The sequence below is a fragment of the Tamandua tetradactyla genome, chromosome 7 (genome assembly GCF_023851605.1).
Source record: "Tamandua tetradactyla isolate mTamTet1 chromosome 7, mTamTet1.pri, whole genome shotgun sequence".
Classification (NCBI taxonomy): Eukaryota; Metazoa; Chordata; class Mammalia; order Pilosa; family Myrmecophagidae; genus Tamandua; species Tamandua tetradactyla.
The window spans coordinates 30,615,228-30,626,755 of record NC_135333.1 but is presented as its reverse complement, the minus strand read 5'-3'; positions in this window follow the sequence as shown (position 1 = coordinate 30,626,755).

Here is an 11,528-nt window from a genome sequence, read left to right as displayed (position 1 = left end):
GCCTGGCAAGAACGTAGTTCAAAGGCCTTGGGGAAAATGGTTCACTTGCTTCCCTAATGGCCGAATGTTGAGAAAGCTTTGTTTAAGCACTCAAAACAATCTTCCCAAACAGTTGCCCCCTTTGTACATCTGCATCTCTAAGGACAGGGATAGGAAAATTCTCAGTTTTAGAAAGTGCACAATTGTGATCGCCTGTCTTCTCTTCCCCATCGTCTCTGAGCTCCTCGAGAGTGGAAGCCATGCCTGGCATGTGGTAAGTGCTCAGCTAGTGAGTGAGACCCCAGGGAGCCTGAAGCCCCCCAGACAGCGTGACGCCGAGATGCTTTGCTCCCGTCCTCAGCCTAACTGTCGGGGGTCAGCACCTCAGAATTCACCATCCAGACACTGCTTCCCATGGACGTGGTTTGTTTTCTGGTCAAGGGTTGCAATGTCTCTCCAGCTCGTAGGGGCTCCCACCAGCCAAATTTGGGACAATCTGAGCATCAAAATAAATAGTGGAAATAATAAATTATAACCCATGGTCCATACTGATAAGCAAGCAAGCAGGGAAAGTGCCTCCTTAGAGCAGAAAGAATGATGGAATTAGAAAACGGATGTTAGTAATAATGGATTCCAGAAAAATCATCAATGGATACTAAAATTTGCATTTGAAAACTTGATGAGAAACAAGAGATTTACATAGTTTCAGAGTATTTCTCCATAAGACAATTAATTAAAAAGGGGGAAAATAGTAACTCTGCAGGGGAGAAACCTGCCAGATGCCAGTTCATCGAGTGACCAAAGTTCCTGTCAGGTAGGAGTCAAATGGACACATTTGCCCCCTGAAATGATGCATTGAAAAGCATCATATCATGTCGTGGATCTCTCTGCCAACAATGCACACAGAGAATCTGATCATGACGATGCATCGGACAAATGCAAATGGTTTCTATGAAATAACTGTACTGTACTGTTAAAGAAACCAAGGTCATGAAACAGAAAGACACACGGAGGAACTGTACCAGATTGAAGGAGTCTAAAGAGACGTGGCAACTGGATGCTGTGTATGATTGAGAATTTTCTTCCTTTTTTTTAAAAAAATATTCCTATTGATAAATCTTAACACACATTTCTATACATGACGTATAATCAATGGCTCACAATATCACCGCATAATTGTGTATTCATCACCATGATCATTTTTTAGAACATTTGTATCACTCCAGAAAGAGAAATAAAAAGAAAAACAAAACTCATACATACCATACCCCTTACCCCTGCCTCTCATTACCACTAGTATTTCCATCTACCCAATTCATTTTAACCTTTGCCCCCTTATTATTTGTTTATTTTTTATACATATTTTTTACGTATCTGTCCATACCCTAGATAAAAGGAGCATTAGACACAAGGTTCTCACAATCACACAGTCATATCACAAAAGCTATATCATTATGCAACTGTCTTCAAGAATCAGGGCTACTGGAACACAGCCCAACAGTTTCAGGTACTTCCCTCCAGCCACTCCGATACACCATAAACTAAAAAGGGATATCTATATAATGCATAAGAATAACCTCCAGGAGGATTTTCTTTTGCTATAAAGGACAGTTTTAGAACAACTAGTGAAATCTGAATCAAGTCTGCGAATTAGAGAATGGTATTCTTTCAAGCTCAATTTCCTGATTTTGATAATTGCCCTGTGGTTAAGTAAGAGAATGTCCTTGATTTTAAGAAACACACACTGAAGTTTTTAGAGGTAAAGGGACATCATGTCTGTAATTGACTCTCAAATGGTTCAGAAAAAAAGATTTGTAGAGATGTAGATGGGTGGATTATAGAGCAAATGTGATATAATAACATTTGAGGAATTTGATTGAAAAGCATACAATAATTCTTTACTATTCTTGCAATTTTTCCTTAAATCTGAAAGCATATCATAATTAAAAATTTTTGTTAATGTAGGGGCTGTCAAGTCAGCCTGTGTGTTCAAATCCTAGCCCTGCCTCAGTCTCCTCCTCTAAACTGGGGTTATAAATAGCACCTGCTGCATGAGTTGTGCAAGTGTCTGGTACACAATCAAAGATCAATAAATATTGAGTTAGAGGTGAGTCCTCTGGAGTCCCCTAGAACACTCCCTTTGGGAAACCTCCTTCTTCCCCATGTAAGTGCCACAAAGTCAGTGATGGCCCAGCCCCACCCTGCTGAGAGACCCCCACCTCGCGCCCGTAGGGACAGGTCCTGCTGCCAGTTTGTGGGAGCAGCAGAGGTCTAACTGGGCCGGCTCGTCCCCTATTCCCCTGCCTGGAGGTCTAAAACCCCAGAGAGCACCCGCTACGTGCCTGCGGACCCCTGGCTCACAGTGGGGGTCTGGCCCAGGGGAGGTGCTCAGTCCTGCTGCAGGGCTGGAGCTGAGAGGCAGGCTGTGCTGGTACGAACTCACAGCCTGGCTAACGCCAGGGTGGGGCATCCCTCTTGCTCAGCCTCAGTCTCCCCACCTGCAGAGTGAGAGCTTGGGATTAGGTCAGTGGTTTTCACTCTCAAGCTACAGTAACCTTTCTTTAAATGAAGGTCGGCTTTGCAGTGTGTCCCACTCTGTAAAGCAGCCAGAAGCTGCACTGACACAGAAGGGAGACAGCCAGGCCTGGCCGGAAGATTTCCCGGTTGGATGTTCTCTAAGACCCTTCCTGCACTAACATTCGATTTCCAGGCCCCCATGGGCTCCTGTCCCAGGGACTCTTGGGTCCTCCCTCATCGGGCTGGGCCTGGTCGGGTCTTACATTTCCCATGGATCCTTCTGGATCTGGGCAGGAGTGATGTCAAAGGGACCCCTGTCAGCACCTTCCGACACCGCATCCTATTTGGGGTGTGTTCTGGTTTGCTAGCTGCTGCAAGCAATACACCAGAAACAGAATGGCTTTTGAGAAAGGGAAATTTAATAAGTTGCTAGTTTACAGTACTAAAACTGAGAAATTGTCCCAATTAAAGCAAATCTATAAAAATGCCCAAATTAAGGCACCAACAAGTGGTTACCTTCACTCAAGAAGACCACTGAAGTTCAGGGTTTCGCTCTGAACTGGAAAGGCAGATGGTGAACACGGTGACTTCTTCTAGCTTCCTCTCCGGGCCTCTTGCTTCATGAAGCTGCCCCCAGGGGCATTCTCCTTCTTCAGCTCCAGCGGTCGCTGGCTGGTGACTCTGCCTCGTGGCTCTCCCGTTGTTCTAAGAAGGGACTCTCTCCCTCCTTCTTTTTAAGGATTCCAGTAAACTAATCAAGACCCATGTGAAATGGGTGGAGTCACATCTCCCTCTATTCAAAAGTTAATACCCTAAAAAGTAAAATAAAAATTTGAAAAAAAGAAGAGAAAAAGTTAGAACCCACAATTGGGTGAGTCACGTCTCCATGGAGATAACCTAATCAAGTTTCCAACATACAGGGCTGGATGGGATTTAAGAGAAACGGTTGTGCCACAAGATTGGGTTAGGATTAAACCGTGGCTTTTCTAGGGTGCACAAATCCTTTCAAACTGACACGTGTGCTTCTGCCCATCACCTGACTCTCATTGGTTTCCTATGACTACTTGTTACTATAACTATGATTACTGTTTATGAGCCTCTTCCTTTGTACCAGGCACAGAACTAAGTGCCTAAAACCTGTTAACACAGTGTAGATTCTCCCAGCTGTTATCCCACTGCCAAAGCACCCAGCCACCCCCAATTACTTGTACGTTATCACATTTCAATTCAATGCCTTTGTAACCTCAACTTTTCCTTCTCTCCGAGCCCTCCCGGGTGTGTGTGTGTGTGTGCGTGCGCACAAATGATCGGTCCCAGTTTAAAGCTGAGGAAGTGGACCGAATCACCAGTTTGCCAGCCTCCCGGGACCGCCTCCTGGCTGCCGGGCGTGGTGCGTTTGTGTACCCGGTCGCCCGCAATCCTCTCTGCCACCTTAGGAATGAGGCATTACCATCATCATGTTGCAGGTGAGGAAATTGAAACTCGGGGAGGTGAAGGAACTTGCCCAACATCACACAGCTGGTCGCCGGCGGTGAAGGACAGGGACTTGAGGCCTGCTGGTTCTGCTCTCGCCGCTGCCCCTGCCAGGAATGATCCACTGGGTTTCGGTGGGAAGAGATGTGTCGCGTCTCACTGGCCAGCTGAGAGTCTGGCTTCCCGTGGCCGCCCCAGCTAGCATCTTCATGCTATATAATGAAGGACCTACTGTGTGCCACGCCTACGCGCTATGGGGACTTCAGGGAGGGGCAGACTTTGTCACCGCCCTGAAAGCACCTGACGCAATGAGCAGGGTTCAGCCTGCAGAGGGAAACTGGGCTGCCCCTCCCCTCTTCTTCCCTTTCCTTTCCTTTCCATAGGCAACCGGGAGGGGCAGGCTGAGTGTGTCCCCATCTGCAAGTGCAAGGGTCCTGGGACTGGGCCGAGATGTGCCCGTCCAGCAGGGAGAGAAATGGAGGTTTGAACAAATCTGGATAACAGTGACTACTCTTATTAGTGTTTCTGAGACACTTTCACTGAGCCTAAAACCTCTTAGCTGGTGGAATTCTACGAGGTAAGTATCTTTATCATCCCCATTTCACGGATGAGAAAACTGAGGCCCAGAGAGGTGAAGCCATTTATGGAGGGCATTCCCTGGGAGTAAGTGGCAGAGTCAGGATTTGAGCCCTGGCTTGCTCAAGTGACCCAAACTCAGTCACGCTGCCATTCCATCCCTCTTCCCACTTTGCCAGGCCTCAGGGGGTGAGGGAGAGACAGAAAACACATACCCGCTCCCTCACTCATTTTATTCTCTTTCCTCCTCATGTTTATGCTTCAGAATGTACCAAATATGATCATTTAAGGAGACAGTTATTGTTTATATAGATAGAGAAAATGTAGATAATGCTCATTATGGACAATTTGGAGAATGCCAAAATGTAAAAAAGAAGAGAAACACTCATCCAAATTTCTACCACTCAATATATGAATATTGTTCATATTTTGGTGTATTTTCTCCAAGCCTTTTGCCCCGTATGGTGGATGGAATTATGCACCCCAATTTAGACATGATTTTCATCTTGACATTCCTGTGAGTGTGAATCCATTGTAAATAGTTTCTTGGAGATGTGAGTTTTTGTTAAGGTTGGCCTGACTGAACGAGGTCATGTTAATCTGGATTTCTGGAGTCCTTTATAAGCTGGAGAAATCCCTGGGGAGCAGTCGGAAGCCAGAAGTCAATGGAAGAGAAAGGAGAGGACCTCACCCTGTGATGGAAAAACCAAGGAACTCAAGGGCTGCCGGCCAGCCAAAAGGCTGCTGACCCCAGGAGGAGGCAAGCCTTTCAGCCTCTTGAAACGCTGAGCCAATGAAATTCCTGTTGTTAAGCTAACCCATTGGGTGGTATTTGTCTCACCAGTCTGATGAATGAGACCCCCCCAACCATGATTAGATTTTTTATGAAGATGTGTAAACACACTAGATATATGTTTTTATGTCTTAATTTTTGGCACTCAGCATTATATCCTAATTACCCACCCGCCCCCCAGAAATTTGAAGTCACTTCTAGCAGAGAAAGGCTTTAGTTGACTTAACCTGACTTCCATCTATTATTGGAAAGATGAGCTGTTGCCGGATTTTCACCATTATAAATAACTTTGGGATAAGCGGTTTTATACATAAAATTTTCCCACATATATGAATTCCTTAGTGTGGTTTTTCCTTAGAAATGGGATGACAGGGTCAAAGACAATGAACATTTTTTAGGGCTGATGATTCAGATTGCTATCTTATTTAAATTTACATTTATCTGAACACACATAAGCTTGAATATATTCCCATGGTTTTTAGAAAAAAACTATGTTTTTTAAATTAATTTTTAATTAAAAAAATATAACAACAAACAAATGTAAACATTCTTAACTTATGATCATTCCATTCTACATATATAATCAGTAATTCACAATATCATCACATAGTTGCATATTCATCATCATGATCATTTCTTAGAACATTTGCATTAATTCAGAAAAAGAAATAAAAAGACAACAGAAGACAATTCAAATTTCAATCTAAATTTAACATTTGTTCCCCCTATTATTTATTTTTATTCCATGTGTTCTACTTGTCTGTTGATAAGGTAGATAAAAGGAGCATTATACAATCATTTGTATAATGATATATCTATCACAGTGTGACTGTGTGATTGTGAAAACCTTGTGTCTGATGCTCCTTTTATCTACCTTATCAACAGACGAGTAAAACATGGAATAAAAATAAATAATAGGGGGAACAAATGTTAAAATAAATTTAATTTGAAATGCTAGTGATCAATGAAAGGGAGGGATAAGGGGTATGGTTGTGTAGTTTTTTTTTTTCTTCTGTTTTTGTTTTATTTCTTTTTCTGAATAGATGCAAATATTCTAAGAAATGATCATGATGATGAATATGCAGCTATGTGATTGTATTGTGAATTACTGATTATATATGTAGAACGGAATGATCAAAATAAGAATGTTTACATTTGTTTGGTGTTTTTTTGGTATTAAAAAAAATAAAATTAAAAACTTATGAAAAAAAGATTTAGAATTGCCATAGCCCAAACAACCCTAAAGAGAGGTATGGAAAGATCAAAGGTAATGGTGGAGTTATACATAGAAGATAGGATTTAACAAATGAATATGAATGCTGAATCATTAAATTGATATCTCTTTTAGTCTCCAGTATTTTAGAGCAGCTAGAAGTAAAAACCTAAAATTGTGAAATTGTAGCCCATGTCAAAGTCTGAAATATGTCCTACAACTAATTGTGGTGCTGTGCTTTGAAATTTATAGCTTTTTGTATATATGTATTGTTCACAAAAAAAGAAAGAAAGAAAAGTCGATTGTGATAATAAAAAAGTATTTTCGCCCTCTAGCCTCCTATATTCTGGAGCAGCAAGAAGGAAAACTATGAGAGGATCATATGGTAGCCCATGACAAACTCTGGGATCTGTCCCATGACCACTTTTTGAGGAGTGCTTTGAAAACGATTGTTTTTTTATTCCTTTGCTTTGTATATATGTTATACTATATAATAAAAAAAATGTTTTTTTTTTATAAAAAAAGAAACATGGCTACTGGAACATAGCTCTACATTTTCAGGCAGTTCCCTCCAGCCTCTCCATTATATCTTGAATAACAAGGTGATATCTATTTAATGCATAAGAATAACCTCCAGGATAATCTCTTGACTCTGTTTGGAATCTCTCAGCCATTGACACTTTATTTTGTCTCATTTCGCTCTTTCCCCTTTTGGTTGAGAAGGTTTTCTCAATCCCTTGATGCTGAGTCTCAGATCATTCTAAGATTTCTGTCCCACATTGCCAGGAAGGTCCATACCCCTGCGAGTCATGTCTCACGTAGACAGGGGGAAGGCAGTGAGTTTGCTTGTTGTGTTGGCTGGAGAGAGAGGCCAAATCTGAGCAACAAAAGAGGCTCTCTTGGGGGTGACTGTTAGGTCTAATTTTAAGTAGGCTTGACCTATCCTTTGTGGGGTTAAGTTTCACATGAACAAACCCCAAGATTGGGGGCTTAGCCGATAGCTTTGGTTGTCCACACTGCTTGAGAGAATGTCAAGAATTCAACTTGAGGAAGTTGAATTTTCCCCCTTTCTCACCATTCCCTGAAGGAGACTTTGCAAATACTTTTTTATTCACTATTCAAATCACTCTGGGATTTATCAGGGCATCACTCTGGACAAACCAACAAAATCTCATGCCCTACTCAAGGTTCCATGTCCCATATGTTTTTAACCAGTTGGGTTTCTTTTATCCGTTGTCTATTCATGTACTTTGTCTGTTTTGGTAATACATTTTTGTTTGCAAACTGATAGTTTAGGGGCCTGAGACTTACTGCGCATATTCCAATTCTTCTCCTGCTCCCCCATCTTTTTTTCCCTCTAAAAACTCCTTCCACTCGCACAGCTTTCACTTTTCACTAATTTCATAATTAGAAATTTTCCCCCTCTAGTTTGAGTCCTTTTTGTGCCCCAGAGCTGTAAACCCATAAACCTGGGGCACTCTGTTTTGTGTGCGCCACTCCTGCCCCCCCCAGCTTCTCATCACACCCCCAACCACCACAAGCACAGCAGTTGTTGTTACAAATGCATCATCTCCAATCACAACGGGGCCTTCAGAGCTGGCAGGACGTCAACTCTGGGTCCCTAATCAACTCTCCTCCCTTTTGTAGCCATAGAGTCACCTACCCCACTGCTGTCATCCTCACCGCCACTGAACCCTGCCATGTACCAGGTTCCAGGTGGGAAATAGAGGCCCTCAACTCCTGGTACCTGGCCTTCACCCCTTCTTCCCAGTCCCGACAGAAGCTACCCCTCTTTCTGCCCCAAGTCCATCCACCCCACCAGCCTTGGTGTCTCCTCTCTTTCTTGGACTTCTCCCCTGACTCCTGATCCTCAGCCTCAGCACTGACACTTCCCCAGGTGTCCCCCATCTCTAAAGATCACTCCAACACCATCGCCACCATCTTTCAGTCCGCCATGCCCCAGCCTTCAGCCTTGCTTTTTCTTCCCTTTTGGGCCCCAATTCAAAGTCATCTCCACTCATTACCTGAGTCCTCCTGCCAACTCACTCTACAGCTCCTCACAGCCAGGGTCTTGCCTCACAGGTCCTCTGAAGGGACTCTTGCTGAGGACCCATCGACCTCTTAGTTGCTAAATCCAGAGTCCAATTTCAGTCCTAATCTGTCTTACCCTTTACCAGACCTGGACTCTGTTGCTGTCTTCCCTCCTTTATGAAGCTGCATCTTCCCTTTGGCTTCTAAAGCTTGGATTTCCCTCCTACCTTTTCAGTCTCTACCCATGGTTCCTCTAGAGCTGCCCAGAGCTTCGACCTTTGTTCTCTTCTCCCTGGGGAATCTTATCCCCCTTAAGATTTCAGGTGCCATCTGATGCCGATGACTACTGAATCTTCATCTCATGCTCACATCTGTCTCCTGTGGCTCAGACCTGCTTAAGTAGCCACATGGCAGAGATGCGGATTTCTACCTGCTTTTGCCACTGCATGTCCAACTCAACATAGTCACACTTGACACCAACATCTCCCTCCCAACCTGCACCTTCCCTCATTTCTCTAATAGGTTGGTGACCCTGCCTTCCACTCAGTCGCTCTAGAGAGAAACCGGGCAATCACCCTGGCCTCATCCCTCTTCCTTGCCCTCACAGCTCACCAGTTACCACATCTTGCTGATCTCATATTCTTAACATCTCTTCTCTCCGGCTTCTCTCTCTGCTGCCTCTGCTCTGGCCTCAGTTCAAGCCACAGCATCTCTTTTTTGGACAACTGCCTCCTGCCTGATCTCCCTGCCTCTAGCACCTTTGATTCCAACCTCCATGCAGTAGAAAGGGAGAACATTCTAAAACCTAAATTTGATGAAGCCATTCCTCTGCTCCAAATCCTTCCATGACTCTTACTACCTTCACGACAAAGTCCAATCTCTTTTCAAGGGCCTCCTGGATCTGGCCTCTGCCTGCTTCTGCCATCTCAGCTCTCACCACTCCTTTTTGGGCTCCAGTTCCTTTGAACCCTGTCCTTAAATTCCCCATGTTCTTTTACAGCTCTGTGCTTTAGCCTCTTCCCTGTAACTCCTTCCCCAGCTGTGTCCTTCTATACCTAGCTCAGATGTCACATCCTTCAGCCAGCTTTCCGAGTAAGCCCCAGGCTAAGCCAGCCTCCTGTCTCTGTGTCCTTTCTTTTTATCACTTTTCTCCCTGAGCTGGAGCTCTCTGGTTTCATGGATGATTGCACAAGATCTTTAAGGACAAGGATCCTATCTTCATTTTTGTGTCCCCATGCCCAGTCCATGGCATGGCATGCAGTAGAAGCACAATAAGTATTTAGTGGATGAACGGACGAGTTGTCTTTGCCCCCGGTAACCCTGTTCTAGACTTAAGCAGGAGGGTCAGTTTGTGGCAGGGAGGAAGAAGTAGAGTTATATATTTAAAAAATTTTTTTAAATACCAAAAAACACCAAACAAATGCAAACATTCCTATTTTGATCATTCCGTTCTACATATATAATCGGTAATTCACAATATCATCACATAGTTGCATATTCATCATCATGATCATTTCTTAGAACATTTGCCTCTATTCAGAAAAAGAAAGAAAATGAAAACAAAAAAAATTATACATACCATTACCCCTTACCCCTCCCTTTCATTGATCACTAGCATTTCAATCTACTAAATTTATTTTAACATTTGTTCCCCCTATTATTTATTTTTATTTCATATGTTCCTCTCATCTGTTGATAAGGTAGATAAAAGGAGCATCAGACACAAGGTTTTCACAATCACACAGTCACACTGTGAAAGCTATATCATTATACAACCATCTTCAAGAAACATGGCTCCTGGAACACACACAGCTCTACATTTTCAGGTAGTTCCCTCCAGCCTCTCCATTATATCTTGAATAACAAGGTGATACAAAAGTAGAGTTATATTGCTGAAAGGTCCTTTGGCTCCCTGACAGTGGGGACTATGTGCTTATTTTACTGGCGGCCCATCATGTCCTGCATCACCCCAGTGACAGGGCAACCAAGCATCATTCTCGGGGTAGCCTGCAATTCTCTGGTATTACTACTGCATCCCAGGACAAGTTAGGAACAGCCATGCAGCTTGCTCTTGCCAATGAAATGTGAGCAGAAGTGTCGGATGCCATTCCTGAGAGGTAACTTTAAGAGACATGGCCCAACAGATCTGCCACACTCATCGTGGATGCCCACGGTGAAAAGGAGCCTCCCTCAGCCTGGGTCCCTCAATTGGTAAGCAGAGTCCCTGCCCCTGTGGGACAGAAAGCATGAACAAAGTCATGAAGTTGTGCTAAGCCAGAGAGATAGTGGGGTTGTTTATTACTGTGGCACTCCGTAACCCATCCTGCCCGATCCAGTCTGCAGCACATTCCACTGTGATCTCATGATTTCTTCAGAAAAACCATAATTGCTGTATTTTATGGTGCTTTTTCCATACATTTGAGGCCAGTTTGCATTGAATTGTGAACTCTTTCAGGATAGGAATGGACACATCTTTGGACTGCACGCACAGTAGGCATTTCATAACTGCTGGCTGAGAAAACGGAAGCGAGGCTGAGCAGCCCAAGATAAGGAAGAAGGGGATTGAGGCCAGCAAGGGCCCCCCCCCCCCCCCCCCACAAAAAGCAACCCTCCTGAGAGGCCAGGATCTGCACAGTCCATCAGCTCATGTCCCGCGTCTTTGCTGGAAGTTCCTTCCACCCAGCCTCTCCAAGCCCTTGCGGTCCTTCTTTGTGCAGCTTGCTTCCCTGGCTCCCCAGCCCACAGAACCAGCCTCTTCTCAGGCCGCAGTCTGTCCTGTGAGCCCCTGAACTGGACTGGAGGGGCCCCCAGCTGGAAGAAATCCTACTTTTCCCGGCCAGGGCCGGGCTTTTTCCCTCAGGGTGGGAACACATGTAGCTGATGCTTCACAGCTCAAGGTCACCTGCACTCGCTTCCTTCCTGGAGAGAGCACAGTCCCAAAGGCCC